General features: G+C 35.6%; 1 protein-coding gene across 1 annotated transcript in view; it reads right to left on the bottom strand.

The window, feature by feature from the left end:
* The window catches only part of LOC107701581 (NT-3 growth factor receptor-like), a 194,979-nt gene that overhangs the window by 21,900 nt on the left and 165,835 nt on the right, over positions 1 to 7,244 (bottom strand). The window lies entirely within an intron of this gene.

Genomic DNA, 7,244 nt, shown 5'->3' with positions numbered 1-7,244 from the left:
TTGCTATTATTATTATTATTATTATTATTATTATTATTATTATTATTATTATTATTATTATTATATTTTATTCATACAATTGTTAGTGAATATTTATTTATTTACATTCCTATTCCAATCAACTAAAAACTATATCAAGTTCTAAAAGTCTCACATCAAAATGTATTGTAAATGTGATTTAATTTTGAGTTTATAAAAGGTAATTCAAGGTAATATAACCTTGCAAAACACACTGAGCCAACCCCTTTGATGTAATTTGTTTTTCAACATTCATGTATTTTCATAAGTTTTATTCTAGATAGTTGGTGTGATCTCTGAATGCAGTTCATTTAACCTGACTGCTCAAACATACGCCTGTAGAGTACATTTACTCAACACACACACACACACACACACACAATTGCATCGTTTTACATCCAAATCTTCATGTGAGCGCCTATCGGGAGCTGCAGTATGAAACGATCCAAACACAAGAGATCAGGTGGATTTGCCTCTGATGCAGAGATGAATGAAACCACGCTTGGTCCACTGGGCAGGGTAATGGAGCAGCAACCCTATTTGCTGCTGGTTCAAGTCCCCGCTGAGCTTTACTGCGGCTCTGCCCTTGAGTGAGGAATGTAACCTCAAACACCCTAATAAATACTGCCACGACATTACAGACGGCAGGTGATAATCTAGAGATGATCTCCTGTCTGACTTTGATGTCCAGATAATCGCTGGATGTTATGAAGAAATTTGATCGATAGAACATATAGTGGGTCACCATGAGAAATGAAAATCAATAAAGAAAAGCTCTCCAACAGGGGATTGTTTTGTTTTGTAGTGTACTGTCAATGGTATGTTTGAGGTAATGTGTTACATTTTGTACTCATACAGGGTATTAGCTTTTGCATTCAAACTATATCAGGAAGACAAACTTTTAAACAACAAAAATAACCACTTTAAATATGTTAAGTAAATAAAAAACAGTCGTAAGCTTCTATTCAGCAAGAAATGGAGACTTGGAAAACTGGCAATAACACAAAAGTAACTATTACCTTTACTAACAACAGACCTCATTCATGAAACACAAGCAGAACAAAACGTCAACAAAACACATTACAGAATTGAATGTCAAATGAATGCAATAATATCAATTCATACAGAAATTTGTAAGAATAATACATTTTCATGAATGTTTTTCCAAATAATTCAAAATACATACATTTGTTAAATAAACAGTACAATTTAAAATAATATGAGTTTTTTATATATTTGTATGTTATACAATATTTATTTAATTGTATATTTGTATGTTTTATTTTTATAAATGTATATATTCCAATCAAGTAAAATGCTCACAAAAATATTGTAAATGCTATTTCATTGTTTTTGTTTACATTATTATTATTATTACATTTTAATAATTTGTAAAATTCAATATTTAACAAATGTTAGTAAATATTTATTTTTTTATGTATTTACTATTTATTACATATTAATGTTATTAATATTAATTTTATAATATTATGAATTGAGTTTATTTATATAGAAAAAATAACAAAAGCAATCTTAATGGCTCCTATAATAGTTTTTATTGTATTTTCCAATCAAGTAAAACAAAAATAAAATAAAATAAATGTAAAGCTATTTAACTTTGTGTTTACATTATTATTAATAAATAAAATGCATGTAACTAATTATTATTATTATTTTTATTTATTAAAATGCATTAATATTACAATCAAGTAAAAAAAAAAAAAAAACATCACAAAATTTTAATGTTGTAAGATTTTTTTTACAACAACGTACAAAGAAATTGATTTTGTTTATTGTTTGAATAAGGCCCAATGCAATGCAATTTCCTACTTTTTTTGGAGTAACACATTGCGCATACATTTACAAGTAACCTTCCCTAACGTTGCACACAAGTTGATGATCCATCTTCAATACGAACAGAAACGTCAAATTGAGCAGATTTAATTCGCGGCTACCGAAGCGCAACTTACAGTGATGTAAGGCAGCCTGAGCGGGTCTTTAATCTCTGTACCTTCCACCTGCTTCCATTCCCAGCTCTCAGTCTGCTGCAAGGCAGCGAGCTCCATATGGCCGACCACGACAGCATCTGCTATTTACTCCAAACAGGAGTTTTGAATAAGCCACCATCCAACATCAACACTTACTGCCCAAGTTACGAGTCATTCTACTATTTTCCCCCATCACGAAGGCTAATTCTCAGAGGAAAAAAAAGCTATTGATAAACGGACAGCACTCAAGGATAGCCTTTTGTATTAGCTGGCAAACGCCCCGTTCTTCATCTAAGCAGAGGCTCTAATCAGCAGAAACATATTAGGGACAATTTCATTTAGGGCTGCTGAGGCAATTCCACATTGTGGCAGGCGTCCAACGACGATGGTAAATATTTCAGCACACTCGATTGTACGAGTCTCCATCACAGAAGGTTTTTTCACAAAGGCACCAGTGGAGATTAAGACAAAGGATGGCGAACACACGCATTACTTCCAAACTAATTAAAAAGCATTTATTTAATCAGGACAGAAAACGACGACGAGAGAGAGCCTGAGACAAAGATGGAGAGAGAGAACGGCATTTTGTTTTCTCCATCTCTTATTCTAGTGAGTGATAGGTTCACAATTAGCAGGTGACGGGTGCGTTGGAAGCACTTTAAGCTTGCAGTGCAATTAAGAAAGTTACAAACTGCACGGGCTAATTGTTTTATTACGCCAACTGTTGTGTTGCATTCACCTCACAGGTTGTGTTGTGAGAGGGCATTCAGGAGAGGAGGTTACCCGCACAAGACGTCGTCTGTCTAAACATAGTGAGCAGCTGGGAATACAGGACTTCATCCTAATTAGGCCGCTTTACCCCCACCGCTCTCCAGCAGATGTTTACTCAGTCTCGCTGAAAATGACACAACGGACCAGACAAAAGCTGATTCGGGGTTCAAATGCATGTAAATCGCTGCAAGAAAAAAAAACAGAAAGAAAAAACAGGATTATGCTGGACTTTCCCCGCAGCAATTTACTTCCTCGCTCGAAAGCGACGCTAAATGAACCTGAAAGAGCACCTGTTCGTTTCCAGCCAGCCACAAAGTCATTTCCTCCTGTGTGATGACTTAATGCACTTACGACTCTTTTGTAAATAACTCCTTTTAAAATGCTACAGTCTCTGAAGTCTGAGAAACAATGGAGTAAACAAAAGCGGGAAATGGAATATTCCTGGAGCACTGATGCTGAAAACTTAAAGCTTTAATGGAATAGTTCATCCAGAAATCAAGATTTGCTGAACATTTACTCACTCTTAAGCCACCCAAGATGTAGATGAGTTTGTTTCTTCATGGGAAAACAGATTTTTCATCACTTGCTCACCAATGGATCCCTTACAGTGAATGGGTGACGTCAGAATAAAAGTCCCTCTTGATTCTGATGAGACAACTTTTTCCCTGGAGTAAGCATTATTATGGATAGAGGACTTGCATTTTAGGCAAAAGCAACCATAAGAAGTTATAAATGTCTTAATGATGGATTTGATTCTTACAAACATTCAGCTTTTCTCTTAATAATATGTTAATTGTTGGACTGGAGTCGTGTGGATTACTTGTGGATTATTGTGATGTTTTTATCAGCTGTTTGGACTCTCATTCTGACGGCACCCATTCACTGCAGAGGTGAGCAAGTGATGTAATGCTAAATTCCTCCAAACCTGTTCCTATGAAGAAACAAACTCATCTATGTCTTGGATGGCCTGAGAGTAAATTTTCAGCAAACTTTTATTTTTTGGGTGAACTATTCCTTTAAGAATCATTTTGTAATTGTTTCACGACTCTCGAAATTCAAAATGAATCATGAGGCACCAAATGATCCCATCCCAATCCCAGGACAATTTCAGTTCAAGCTAACATTTCTTTTTCAGTAAACATTGGCATTAGACTATCAGGTGAAATCTTATTCCTAACAGTCAATCTTTTCAGACACTGTTTTTCTACACTACATGATAGAGCAAAACATCAAGCTTATTACAACATTAAAGGTGTAATAGGTGATTGTCTTCAGAAACATTTTTTGTTATGCTGGTTGAAAGTCTCTTCACATCCCAATAGCAATCATTAAGTTAAGTGGTCTAAATGTATTCATCTGTATTTATATATTCTGTGGAAGGCGTAGGACCAAGAAATGTTCGTCCAATCAAAACGCTCGGTCCGAGCATTTTAATAAGCTTTCCTACCTGCCTGTCAACGTATGTATCTGCATACCTCTGCGCACCCGGTTCGCGCAGACAGGACACGTCATCAGCGCGTTCACGCACGCTGTGCAGACAGAGCGAGGATGGCAGGCAAACATCAACAACCCGATCTTCCTTCCTGGTATTGTAGTACTTTTAAAGTTTTCTCACCGGTGAATGACGCATGATGTAGCCCAGCAATTAATCCAGTCCTCGCGCCCCCTGCTCTGCATATTTTGAATGTCTCGCTTAGTTAACACACCCGATTCAGATAACCAGCTCGTTAGAAGTGAGCTACGTGCATGAACTGTGTTCCGATCGATATGATCCCTACACAGTGTTCATTGCTCCCTCCTCACTGAGCGGGGGAAATACGTTGAAGTTTACTTCACTTCGGAACATGGGCTGGAATTGGGAACCGCTGATGTAGCCTATTGTAGTAATGTTGTCTCTGGTACTCTGGTCTGTGAGTGAGCGTATATGCATTCAGGGGGCGTGGCTTTGGACGGCGATTGCAGGGAGGGTGGGACATTCGCTTTCAGTGCTATCAGGCTAAAGTTAGCATTTTCCAAGATCTCCTATTGCACCTTTAAGAATAGATTGATAAAAGTTTTTGTAATGTGACAATTTCATGACAATTAAACACGCATAAACAGTTCATTTTAGTTCAGTGTAATGCAAAATAGTTGTTTAAATAAAAAATCTTAATATACATTTCAATTGTTAGAATCTTTGTTATATTATAACTTGTATTTCCTCAATACAGAATCAAAATTAATCCATTAAATAAATCATTAATTAAAAAGTAAAATTATTTGTACTACGAATAGTACAAAGATACTTCAAAATTTTACTTTAAAATATGTAATTTATTTTATTTTCAATGTTATTAATTAACACATTACATTGAGCTACTAAAAATGTAATGTGCTTTTTTAAAATAAATAAATAAATAAGGCATGAAAAACAATTACATTTACGTTCTTATATATATATATATATATACAGTGGGTACGGAAAGTATTCAGACCCCCTTCAATTTTTCACTCTTTGTTATATTGCAGCCATTTGCTAAAATCATTTAAGTTATTTTTTTTTCCTCATTAATGTACACACAGCACCCCATATTGACAGAAAAACACAGAATTGTTGACATTTTTGCAGATTTATTAAAAAAGAAAAACTGAAATATCACATGGTCCTAAGTATTCAGACCCTTTGCTGTGACACTCATATATTTAACTCAGGTGCTGTCCATTTCTTCTGATCATCCTTGAGATGGTTCTACACCTTCATTTGAGTCCAGCTGTGTTTGATTATGAAATTGTGTTAAAAAGGGCATTGTTCTATGAAGTATCTATGAAGTATTCTATTAAGCATTATAATTCAAAAGTTTGGGATCTGTAAGATTTTGAAAAAAAAAAATGTTTTAGAAAAAAAAATCTTATGCTCACCAAGGCTGCAAATTTTATTTTTTTAATTAGAAATAGAGTTAAAAAAACAGCTTGTTTTAAAAATAGGTTTAATTTTTTATGCAATGATAAGATTACCCAAAACATTTTTTTGTCTGACAGTTTTTCTGACAGTCCATTACTTTTGAATTAAAAATTGATTGACCGATTAAAAACAAACATGAAAGCCAAGAAAGTAAAACAAGAGATATTGTTCACCAATGTTTTACAGCCTAATTAAAAATAACTCATACCTTGAGAGCAACACACCCACACTAAATAGAGCTCCGTGTGACAAGGCCACATGTTGTGTTTGCAAAGATTTCCAAGTGTTATTTTTTCACAGTCCCGATTAAACGAGCACATGTGCTACACAAGCGCCCTCAAGATACTATTAATAAAGCATGGGGGTGTGCAGCCATTTGCAGGCAAGGTTAATGCAAGCCTGTCTTCTGCGGCATCCCTGGTTGCGTGTTTACATCTTTTGCTTACTATCGGGACCGGCTGTCAGAAGCAGCCCCGCAAGGACTGTTGGAGGGGACCGTGGGACGTGTTCCTGTCAGTAAATGCACACACACACCCTCTTCCTGTCTATCAGAAGACAGACTGCTGCGCATAGACCTGCCCACTTGACAACCATGTGTCCTACATACACACGACTGTGCCATTTCCTTACTCTCCTCCCACAAGAATGCATAACAAAGCATCTCCAGCTCACGATTTAGACCTGTTGAGAAATGAACGTCTCGACAGACTCTGTCCAGGTAGTTTTATGTAAGGCCTGCTTTTTGCTATTGCAGAATCATGTCATTTTCCTCCTTTTTATCTCCTTAGCTCTACATTTCCCTCTGGTCGAGAAAAAGCATGCTTTTGAGCATCTAAAAAAGCAAATACATGTAGGTGAGAAAATACGGCTCGTGGGGGACGGATCCTGTAAAAACCTAGTCAGCAGCAGGTGAAATACATGCTCCGTGTGGTTATTCACTGGTGAGATATCACAGATTTATTTAGCGTTCCTTGTATGCATTATTCTGATAAATATCTCTCCCCAGGTCTTTCCTACAGGGGCATTTCAGATAGAGCCTGGTACAACAGATCTAAACACACTATTTCAAAGGCCTACATGTGAACTGAACAAAAACATGGCTGCAAGATGAATCACCTGCTTCTGCTGCTCTCATGAGAAGACACACACACACAAACAAGAGAAGCAGGAAACACTTTACTCGAAACTTGCAAATAATATAGTTTATAACAACATTCCTAAATGCATTATGCAATATATTATAAGAGTAGCATGGACCCAGCAATAATGGTAACCACTGTAATAGTTATATTAATTAACATAATTATAGTTTAGGCATAATATATATTTTTTTATTAAAACGGTCACTGGATATGGATATATATATATATATATATATATATATATATATATGTGTGTGTGTGTGTGTGTGTGTGTGACCCTGGACCACAAAATCAGTCATAAGGGTCAATTTGAAATTAAAATTGATATTTATACATCAGAATAAGCTTTCCATTGATGTATGGTTTCTTAGAATCGGACAATAT

The sequence above is a fragment of the Sinocyclocheilus anshuiensis genome, unplaced genomic scaffold (genome assembly GCF_001515605.1).
Source record: "Sinocyclocheilus anshuiensis isolate Anshui unplaced genomic scaffold, SAMN03320099.WGS_v1.1 scaffold729, whole genome shotgun sequence".
Lineage (NCBI taxonomy): Eukaryota > Metazoa > Chordata > Actinopteri > Cypriniformes > Cyprinidae > Sinocyclocheilus > Sinocyclocheilus anshuiensis.
Note: the sequence above shows the minus strand (reverse complement) of the source record. Positions and strands in the feature narration are given on the sequence as shown.